Source organism: Podarcis muralis, chromosome 3 (assembly GCF_964188315.1).
Source record: "Podarcis muralis chromosome 3, rPodMur119.hap1.1, whole genome shotgun sequence".
Lineage (NCBI taxonomy): Eukaryota > Metazoa > Chordata > Lepidosauria > Squamata > Lacertidae > Podarcis > Podarcis muralis.
In genome coordinates this window covers 8,380,529-8,391,546 of record NC_135657.1, presented here as the reverse complement: position 1 = coordinate 8,391,546, position 11,018 = coordinate 8,380,529, and the positions used below count along the sequence as shown (strand labels likewise).

Genomic DNA, 11,018 nt, shown 5'->3' with positions numbered 1-11,018 from the left:
AATAGGTACCGCTCTGGCGGGAAGGTAAACAGTGTTTCCGTGCGCTGCTCTGGTTCGCCAGAAGCGGCTTAGTCATGCTGGCCACATGACCCGGAAGCTGTACGCCGGCTCCCTCGGCCAATAAAGTGAGATGAGCACTGCAACCCCAGAGTCGGCCACGACTGGACCTAATGCTCAGGGGTCCCTTTACCTTTAGATGGGAGAAGTCCAGATCTTACAGCACGGGCATCTCAAGAAGGCTTGTTCCCCACAGTTGTGCAGCACTAGAGCTCTCCTAGCCAGCCTCCCAAGAGGATCCCTTTACCTTTACCTTTACATCAGAAAGTTGTCTGCATAATGAGGAGACCAACTGTTTAGGGAAGCTTTTAATGTTTGATGGATTACTGTATTTTAATATTTTGTTGGAAGCCACCCAGAGTGGCTGGGGAAGCCCAGCCAGATGGACGGGGTACATCATCATCATCATCAACAACAACAACAACAACAATGGACTAGATAACCATTGGAGTCCCTTCCAATTCTACAATTCTATGAACCTCTAAGTAATTCCAAAGGGTTGGTCTAACATTAGTTATGTGTCTGCTCTACACAACATCTCAGTTCCTATCACAGTAAAAAGAACAAACAACAAGGCCCTTTTTATTGAATTAATACCCTCCAATCTTTCTCCAATGAAAATCGGTATAATAATAATAATAATAATAATAATAATAATAATAATAATAATATTTATACCCCACCCATCTGACTGGGCTTCCCCAGCCACTTGGGGCGGCTTCCGACATATATAAAAACTTAATAAAACATAAAACATTAAAAAGAAACTTCCTTATACAGGACTGCCTTCAGATGTCTTCTAAAAGTTGTATAGTCACATCTCTCCTTGGCTCAAGGGGTCACATTGTAGGCTGAGCCTAGTCCATGCCAGGGAATCGTTGGCCCGCGTCCTCAGATCCAGAGAGAGAGTAAAAGAAAACACCAGGAAAGATCCTTCTTTGGAGGAAAGCAGTTTTATTCTCTGTGCACAGGAGACAGCCAGCAGAATAATTTCTGGAAAACTGACTGCCCCCAAAATACCCCTCTGCAGACTTTCTTATACCTTGAGTGGGCTCTCTCCCTCCTTCCCACGCCCTCCAGAAACTTTCCCAATCAACTGGAAAGTTTTCAACTTATTTTTAGCATGTCTATAGCCCTCTAAACAGCCCTCCCTATTGTTCCCTATAGTGTCTTTCTAAGCGTCCTGCATCCCCCCGTCTCCTCCCGTCTCCTCCCGTCTCCTCCCGTCTGTGTCTCTTTTGTTTATCTTGCATTCCTAAAGTGAAAAAGCGAGGCTATTTCTAGCTTACAGTCTCTGTCTTATCTTGCATTCCTTCGAGGGGCCTTTTTGCAGGTGAAGTTATTTCTAGCTCAGAAATTGACTTAGATTCAAGGTATACAAGAATATGAAGATCCTTCTTAGGTACATATGAAGATCCTTCTTAGGTACAAGGTACAAAATATAGAAAGCAAAGGTACAAAATATAAAAAGCAACCCTTCCCTCTCCCTTCACTCCCTCCTCTTCTCATGAACAACCTAATACTTAGGTTCGTTCTGGGGTAGAGGTCTATAATCTCTTATGAAAGCAATCACGCGAGGTCCCATCATGCGAGACATTATCTTCTCCATCATATTTTGCAAGCATTGCATCAAGCAGGGAATACAAAAGCAAAGAAGCAATAGAAGCATTATTGGGCCTATCATCATGGTAAATATTCTCCCCATCCATCCACCATCGGGCAACCAAGAATATAACCAATTCCACGGATCACCTTCTGTAGTTTTTAGCGGGTTTTCAGCTATCATTGTTTCCATGTGGTCAATTGTGGCCGAAATGCTGACATTATTATCTGGGATAAACATGCAGCAATAAAAATGAACTAGCACACAAACTCCTCTCTATGTTGAAGATGTTACCAATGGGAATTCCATGTAGCATCAAACCTGGCCGTTTAGCATAAGGTGGTATGTGCATACACAGCCAACAATTGGAAAGATTTAACATTATGGTGAACTTCCTCAAGGGTGAGAGCCTACCGGTGAGCTGATGCTCCCACTATGTGGGTCAACTTTCCTACTAACCCTGTTGGGTAAATTGAACTCTCGAGCTGCCTCCCTACTGACCAGGGCATATGGAAGCTGAAATCCTGGGGTGGCAATTCGTACTGGTACTTGTTTAGCAATTTCAACGCACACCTGGTTAAGGCTCCCACCCCTGCAGTACTTGCATTAAGATAGGTTCCGTCCCATCTATCGCCTGGATTAAAATTAGAACCTGGTCCGCCAGATGAGGTTGGTACAGTGCTCTACCCCCCGGATAACAGTTGATTACCCTCCCACAACAGCAAGAGCGGTCCAGAACTCGATAGATTTCGACCGTCTCTGCAACTTCCCGTATGAGCACTATCCACGCGTGCTGGACAGTGGTGTGGAAGAGGAGCCACAACGGGGTAGTGGGATGTCTTAATATGGTAACCTCATCAAACCCCAGTTTCCAATAGCCAATGAGCACGCCATCTCTTACCACCGGCAAGACGAACCAGTCGTAGCAGAGGCCAGCAGGCCAGTAAGGGCGGTATGGCTCAGTGGGGTCAGGGCTGTGGGACATAGAGCAGATAACAAAAAATAAAAAGTCCTTATGAAAATATTAAATGTCCTGGTGGACTTCCTGGATTAGTCCCGGCACGGGTTTTCACGTTGGGGACGCTGCCCGCGGGCGCCCCTCCCATCCAATTCTTCAGCTGTGCGTTGAGATATCAGCTCCCGGTGTGATATCAGCAGAGCGGTCGTCTGCCAGGCATCTGGAGATAATCAGCCGAAGGGAGTTCTCAGGATCTGGTGTAACTGTCCAGTTTGAAATGGCTTTCTTTACTGAGTAGGGTGGACCCATGGGGTGATGCCAGCAACCTCCACAGCAGTAGGTGTAGAAAGTAGCACAGTGTATGGTCTCCTCCAGCAAGGCTGTAGGGGGGCTTGCTGCCAGTCTTTCACCTACGCTTCGTCACCTGGCTCGAACTGATGCAGCCAACACACAGGGGTTGCGAGCCTGGGTCCACCTGTCGAGACAAAAGAAAACTCGGAAAAATATCTGGACTTAATTATTCAGTTGCATATTCTGACATATGGGACCGGTCTCCTAAATACAATTTCAAAGGGTGACAGATGGGTCCGTTTTGACGGGAAACTGCGGACCCTGAGTAACGCCAAGGGCAACATGGTCACCCAATTAGACCCGGTCTCCTGTGTCAGCTTGGACAGCTGATTCTTTAGAGTTCTGTTCATTCTCTCTACTTTTCCAGAACTCTGGGGTCTATAAGCAATATGCAGCTTCCAGTTGATCTGGAGCGCTTTTGCCAGTCCCTGTAGGACTGCATGAACAAATGCTGGTCCATTGTCAAATCCTATGGACCTTGGCAGTCCATAGCGAGGGATGATTTCCCTAAGCAGGCACCTGGTTACTTCAAATGCCTTTTCAGTCTTTGTGGGCCATGCTTCGGCCCATCTGGTGTAGGTGCACACTGCCACCAGCAGGTAGCGGTGCAGTCCACAACGGGGTAATTCAGTAAAGTCCACGACAAGATCTTCCATAGGTGCAGTTCCACTGTGCTGAATCCCTGGGGGAGCCAGTGGTCCGGCTCTGGGATTATTCTTTTGACACAGCAGGCATTTCCTGGAGATCTGGGCTGCCAGTTGGTAAAGGTGGGCTATATAGAAGCATTTTTCCAGCTGCTTGGTTGTAGCATCTGGTCCTATGTGGGTTGAATCATGGTATCTCTGAGTAACCTGCCGAGAAAGGGACTCTGGAATCCATATCCTGTCATCAGGGGTAAGGTACCATCCTTCGTTGGACAACGTCAACTCCTGAGCGTCTGCAGTGTCCCTTTCCTGCTTCGTATAAGCTGGCTTGTCAGTAGTGCTTAAAATCTCTTCTGGGACCAGTGCTCCAATAACCAAGGCGGGGGCCAGTTCCCGGGCTGCTTCTTTGGCCACTTTGTCTGCCAATCGATTTCCTCTGGCCACTTCCCCTGGTCCAGTCTTGTGTCCATAACAATGGATAACTGCCACTGCCTCAGGCTCCCATACAGCATCCAGAAGGTTCAATAAGGCTTGTGGGTGGGCCACCTGGTTTCCTCTGGAGGTAAGCAAACCTCTTTCTTTCCATAAGGCTCCATGGGCATGTAAAGTCAGGAATGCATACTTAGAATCTGTATAAATGTTTATCTTCTGTCCCTTTGCCAGGCTCAGGGCTCTGGTAAGCGCAGTTAGCTCTGCCAACTGGGCCGATGTTCCAGGTGGGAGTGACTTTGCTTCGATCACCTGGTCTTCCAGGGCTACCACTGCATAGCCTGCTTTCCGCTGTCCAGTCTCAACAAAGCTGCTTCCATCTACAAACCATGAAGGCCAGTGGGGGTTTGCCTCATCTTTTGGTCAGGTCTGCTGGAATATATTTCATCCATCACTTCAATGCGATCGTGCATCTGTTCCTCACCTTCTCCTACCGGCAACAGGGTAGCTGGCTGAATGCAGCAGTGTCCTTCTTGGAATAGCTGCCAAGAGATTGTAGCCTTATTAATCCATGGGTAGGAATAATTGTTGCACCCGAGCAGAGACAAAAGGAGCCAAACGACACCAAGGGGTTAATCCAGAGAAAGAGCGTTTTATTCTGCCATCCGAAGGGGCAGAAGGCACCTGTGTGATTCAGTTCACAAAAGACAGGCCGCACCGAAAACATTTTACAAGCAGGTTTTATCCTTTTTTTTTTTTCAAACCCCTTTTTTCCTCTCCCCCTTTACAGGTTCTTACATAGAAATGTTGCTTTTCGTTCTCTGGCTCTGTTCCCAGAAGTATGTTGCAAGTCAATGTACCAGGACCAAGGTTATTTGGATCTGGGAAGCGAAAAGCTTTTCTGTTCTCAGCTCTGGGTTTGTTACAGCGTTTTTGTTACAGAGAAGACTGCTTAGCTCATGCTTTTTGTCTTAGAGGAATATGCAGTTTTAAAAATGCGTACGCCAAGGCCTGGCGGGGGGGGGGGGATTCACAAACAGTTTTTAGGGCTTTCTGGGGTAACCCTAACTGTACCCCTTCAAGATAACGCTCTGAAGCTACCTCCAAGCGCCTGGCACAAAGGGGGGGGGGCTGATGTCCTGTTACTTGCATGAATGAGAAACAGTTAGTTCACTTGCTTCTGCAACAGTCTTTGAGCAAATCATTTTCAGAAACCTCATTCTGTGTGCCGAGCAACCATTGTTGGACCAGGGCCAGGCAGCTTCTGGGAACCTGCGTTTGTTGGGCCTGGTTTATCCTAGTAAGTTTTTTCCGTCTCTCAGGACTGGAGAGGTGGGGTTCAGGCCATGGGGTATCCCTGCACTGATCCCTGTTCTTGCCCTCTGCCTTGATTTTTCTGGAGTTCAGAGCTGGGCTTGTGGCTGTAATGCTGAGGCTCATGGCTGGGTACATAGGCATCGGAACTTTGGTTACTGTTCCCACCCTGTGGGGAGTGGGGTGTGTCGGGCGTGGGGCCTTTGGGCATTCCATTTTCCAGTGACCCTCTTGCCTGCAGATGGCGCACTGGCTTTTTCCCTAGGCGTTCTCTGCCCCTCCCGTGGACACCCTCGCTCGCTCTGAGATTGCATTTTTGGCTTTCTGGCTGTTTGAAGACAAACCCCTAATTATTTTGGCCAGGTTCTCTTCGAAAGAAGGATTCTGATTTAAGGTGCTTGGAGGTCTGTGGTCCTGGGCATCGGATGACTCCAGGGGGTCGTACACTCAGTGGAGTGGGGCCATCAAAGTGGAGTTTTAGCTGCCTCAATTGCAACTATTAGCTGCCTCAATTGCAACATCAGTATTGTCCGCTGCCCTGAGGGCATTTATCTTGCAGATTTCCTCAATGGTCAGTATTGTAATCCCAGGGTTCTTTGATCCCTCGGGTTTAATTGTCTCTTTTTTTTTTTTTTTTTAAACATTTCTGTCCCATGCGGCTCTCAAAGCCTTCTGCTCTGTTTCTTTCTGTCTGCCAATTCACATCCTTGCATTGTGCTGCTTCTAGAACTCAAGAAGCCACATGGTTCTACATACTGAAACACTCTTTTGGACTGCTTGTCCACTTCACCTTCTGAATTCTTCATTCTCTATACCACCTTCTTCCTCACTTTCCTCTTCTCTTTCTTTTCTCCCTCAGTCTCTTTTCTTGGGGGTTGGGTAGGGGAAACCTCATTTAGCCCTGGTGCAGTTGCTGCATAGGGTGGAGGGGGGCTAATTATTCCTTCCTCCTTTTCTTCTGGGACTTCTCTTCTGGGACTGGCAAAACTGCTGGCTTTTTAACTTGTACTTGCTGCCATACTGGGCACAGTTTGGCATGGCACAGGTAATCACAGTTCTACTTTTCTTAAGCCATGGGAGACGGTTAGGAACTCCACATAAGTGTTGGAGTCTATTTTTTCATCAGGTTTTTTAAAATCCCCAATCTTCTCCCTTCATGGCATCTTTTCAATTTGTTCAGGGAAGCATTGCAGGGGGGTCATGGGAGTTGTTTTACTGCTTTTTCTCCATGACCCTGGAACACTTGGACACTTGGGATACTGGGACACTCCCTCCTCCTAACGTTATTTTTTCACTCAGTCACAGGCCAGACGTTGCTTTCAACGTCTCACACACTCAAAACATTCACTGGAGTGTCCCCACACGCACATTCAGAAAAACCCATGCACCTCCCCCAACCCCTTTTTTTTTTTTCCCAAAAACCAAAATCACAACCGGCAGTGCTTCACAACTTCGACCGGGGCCCAAGAGCACCTTTTTTACTGCTTCTTCTGGGCACAAAACCAACAACCAACCATAACCGGCAGCGCTTAGACTTCGACCGGGGCCCTAGCAGCACCCTTTGCTGCTTTTTCTGGGCACAAAACCAACAACCAACCATAACCGGCAGCGCTTAGACTTCGACCGGGGCCCTAGCAGCACCCTTTGCTGCTTTTTCTGGGCACACCAAAACCAGTGGCACTTCTTCTACCCTGCTGGCGGAGCTGATCAGGCTCTCTTTTTGCTCACACCTATCCTTGTGGAGCTTGCTCCCACCTATACCCTGTGGAGCTTACCTTTTCCGCTGCGGACCTGTCCCCTCGGCGCCGTCCTCTTTCCTCCCTCGACCTGGGTCCTTGCTCCGGAGCGGTATGGCTGGCTCCCCCCACAAATTGGCAGGGTGCGCGTGGAGCCTGCAATTGCCGATCCGAGCTGTCCACCGAGGTCGAGCCTGGCTCTCCCCAGCCCTCTGAGGTGGGGCAGATTCCCGGTCAGGGAACCAAGATGTAGGCTGAGCCTAGTCCATGCCAGGGAATCGTTGGCCCGCGTCCTCAGATCCAGAGAGAGAGTAAAAGAAAACACCAGGAAAGATCCTTCTTTGGAGGAAAGCAGTTTTATTCTCTGTGCACAGGAGACAGCCAGCAGAATAATTTCTGGAAAACTGACTGCCCCCAAAATACCCCTCTGCAGACTTTCTTATACCTTGAGTGGGCTCTCTCCCTCCTTCCCACGCCCTCCAGAAACTTTCCCAATCAACTGGAAAGTTTTCAACTTATTTTTAGCATGTCTATAGCCCTCTAAACAGCCCTCCCTATTGTTCCCTATAGTGTCTTTCTAAGCGTCCTGCATCCCCCCGTCTCCTCCCGTCTCCTCCCGTCTCCTCCCGTCTGTGTCTCTTTTGTTTATCTTGCATTCCTAAAGTGAAAAAGCGAGGCTATTTCTAGCTTACAGTCTCTGTCTTATCTTGCATTCCTTCGAGGGGCCTTTTTGCAGGTGAAGTTATTTCTAGCTCAGAAATTGACTTAGATTCAAGGTATACAAGAATATGAAGATCCTTCTTAGGTACATATGAAGATCCTTCTTAGGTACAAGGTACAAAATATAGAAAGCAAAGGTACAAAATATAAAAAGCAACCCTTCCCTCTCCCTTCAACATAACTCCATACCATCTAACATTTCTCTGATGAAAATAGGGGTGTCCTTAGGCAGTGGTTTTCAACCATTGTGCCATGACACCCTGGGATGCCACATTGTTCCTCTTTCCTTCCCTCCCTCCTCCGATGAACCTCTTGCATCTCTGCCTCTCAAAGGTTTGCACAGCTGTTTGCTGCAGCAGCCCTGGCTACCAGCTCCTGAGGCAAATGGTGCCTGTGGGGCTGGCCAGGGGGTGCTGGATGCCAGGAGCTGAGGTGGCCTCAGAGTAGGAAAGCAAGCAGGCTAGGGAGCCCACCCAGTCAGTATGCCAGCCCTTGCTGTTGGGAATGGACGGACAAGTGGGAGGCAGGCAGGGGCTGGGGTTATCCTCTTCCCAGGCTCCTGTGGGGCAGTGTGAGGAGGCACCTCTCTTTGGGGCGGGGGGGGCAGCTCAGAGACCAGGGGCGGCAGCAGCAGCTGCCCAGAGGACTCCCAAGGAGAGGGGAGAAAAGAGGAGGCTGAGGGACACTCCACAAGGGAGGGGATTCGAAAAAGGGTGAGAGGCTGCCAGCTCTGGAGGCAAGGAGTGACATAACTGGGCTCCTCAGCCCCACAGGGGTACCGCAGAAAGAATGTAGTTGGTCAAGGGAGCCGTGGACTCAAAAAGGTTGAAAACCTCTGTCCTAAGGAAAAGCAGGACATTCTGGTATCAAATCAGAAACCCGGACAGCTTCTGCAAATCCGGGACTGTCCCTGGAAAATAAGGACACTTGGAGGGTCTGTGATTTACATGAGCAGGAAGTTAAATTTGGAAGAAGGCACCCCCTAAGGTGCCAATTCCGTGAAAATCTGCCCGGATGCCATTTTGACAGTCTGATTTCCAGACATGTCCGGGAAAACCTGGATGTATGGCAGCCCTGCTCTGAGGCAGAGTGGGAACCAGTGGCCCTTCAAATCTTACTGGATTACAGGTCCCATAATCCCTGACCTTTGCCATGGGTGTTGGAGTCCAACGATGTCTGGAGAGCCACAGTCTCCCTACCTTAAGGCAGAAATGATTTCATATTTCATAGCCTCGCTGTGGCAGTGAGAAAAGGCGACTTCATTTTCCTAACGAAAAAAACCTAAGGTTTACTGAGGGATGTGGGTGGCGCTGTGGGTTAAACCACAAAGCCTAGGACTTGCCGATCAGAAGGTCAGCGGTTCTAATCCCCGTGACGGGGTGAGCTCCCGTTGCTCGGTCCCTGCTCCTGCCAACCTAGCAGTTCGAAAGCACGTCAAAGTGCAAGTAGATACCGTATTTTTCGCACCATAGGGCGCACCGGACCATAGGGCGCACCCAGTTTTTAGGGGGGGGAAATCAAGAAAAAAATCTTTTTTCCCCCCCCCAGCCCCAAAGAGCAGCGTACAGGGTGCGCACAACCTCTCCCTGCCGGAGGGGTTGCGAGCAGCTATGGAGCAAGCCAAGTTTTGGCTTCCCCTTTAGCCCCATGCAGCCTCTCCTTGCCGGGAGACGCTGCACAGGGCTAAAGAAGCCATAGCCCCATGCAGCCTCTCCTTGCGGAGGGGTTGCGCGCGGCTATGGAAGAAGGCAAGGCAGCAAGCGGGATGGATCCCGCTCGCTGTTTTGCCTTCCCCTTTAGCCCCGCGCAGCCTCTCCTTGCGGAGGGGTTGCGTGTGGCTATGGAAGAAGGCAAGGCAGCGAGCGGGATGGATCCCGCTCGCTGTTTTGCCTTCCCCTTTAGCCCCGCGCAGCCTCTCCTTGCGGAGGGGTTGCGCGCGGCTATGGAAGAAGGCAAGGCAGCGAGCGGGATGGATCCCGCACGCTGTTTTGCCTTCCCCTTTAGCCCCGCGCAGCCTCTCCTTGCGGAGGGGTTGCGCGCGGCTATGGAAGAAGGCAAGGCAGCGAGCGGGATGGATCCCGCTCGCCGTTTTGCCTTCTCCTTTAGCCCCGCGCAGCCTCTCCTTGCCGGGAGATGCTGCACAGGGCTTTCCTGGCTTTTCTGGGAGGTGGGGGAATTCCCCCACCTCCCGCAAAACCGGCAGAAGCCGCGCGCACTTTAAAAGGGCTGCACGGCTTCTTCTGGCTTTCCTGGGAGGTGGGGGGATTCCCTCACCTCTCGCAAAAGCCCGCAGAAGCCGTGAGCTCTTTAAAGGGGCTGCGCGGCTTCTCCTGGCTTTTCTGGGAGGTGGGGGAATTCCCCCACCTCCCGCAAAACCGGCAGAAGCCGCGTGCACTTTAAAAGGGCTGCACGGCTTCTCCTGGCTTTCCTGGGAGGTGGGAGAAGGGACTGATGCGGCCAGTCAGTCCCTTCTCCCTCCTGTGGAAAAGCCCGCAAGAGCGCACGGAGCTTGTGTGCGGCTCTTGGGGGCTTTTCCCGCCTGCCTCCCCCCTGCATTCGCTCCATAGGACGCACACACATTTTCCCTTGCTTTTTAGGAGGGAAAAAGTGCGTCCTATGGTGCGAAAAATACGGTAAATAGGTACCACTCCAGCGGGAAGGTAAACGGCATTTCCGTGCGCTGCTCTGGTTCGCCAGAAGCGGCTTAGTCATGCTGGCCTCATAACCCAGAAGCTGTACACCGGCTCCCTCGGCCAATAAAGCGAGATGAGCGCTGCAACCCTAGAGTCGGTCACGACTGGACCTAATGGTCAGGGGTCCCTTTACCCTTTACCTTGAGGTTTATTGACTAGCTCAGTTTATCCCTTACCTGGAGAAGGCAGCACCATAATCAAGAGGGCAGAGAGAAGGAAATGAAGGAGCTTCATGATCTTAAAGAAGGTTGGCTTCACCAGCAGGTTTGAAACAGAGCAAGACAGCAGCAGCAACAGCCGTGCTGCTCCTGCTGGTAGTGTTACGCTGAATCTTTTTTCTAAAATGACACTTTTTCTGTACTCAGTCCAGAGGTGCAAGGGATAGCCAGTTCTTGGGGATTGTGACACCCCCGTCTGTTGAAAGCATGTGGGATGCAAACTGAAACTATGGCAGTGTGGTCAGCTCAACGTATTATTGCATTTGTTACATAGGGAACTGGAGGATTTCATAGG

The 11,018-nt window shown here is 50.2% G+C and overlaps 1 long non-coding RNA gene across 1 annotated transcript; it reads right to left on the bottom strand.

The window, feature by feature from the left end:
• Window positions 1–1,381: 1,381 nt before the first annotated feature.
• LOC144327196 (uncharacterized) lies at window positions 1,382–7,987 on the bottom strand. Its single transcript, XR_013392097.1, has 2 exons — window positions 7,132–7,987; window positions 1,382–3,093 (listed from the first exon to the last, which is right to left on the bottom strand). It is a non-coding gene; the product is annotated as an uncharacterized LOC144327196 (long non-coding RNA).
• Window positions 7,988–11,018: the final 3,031 nt, after the last annotated feature.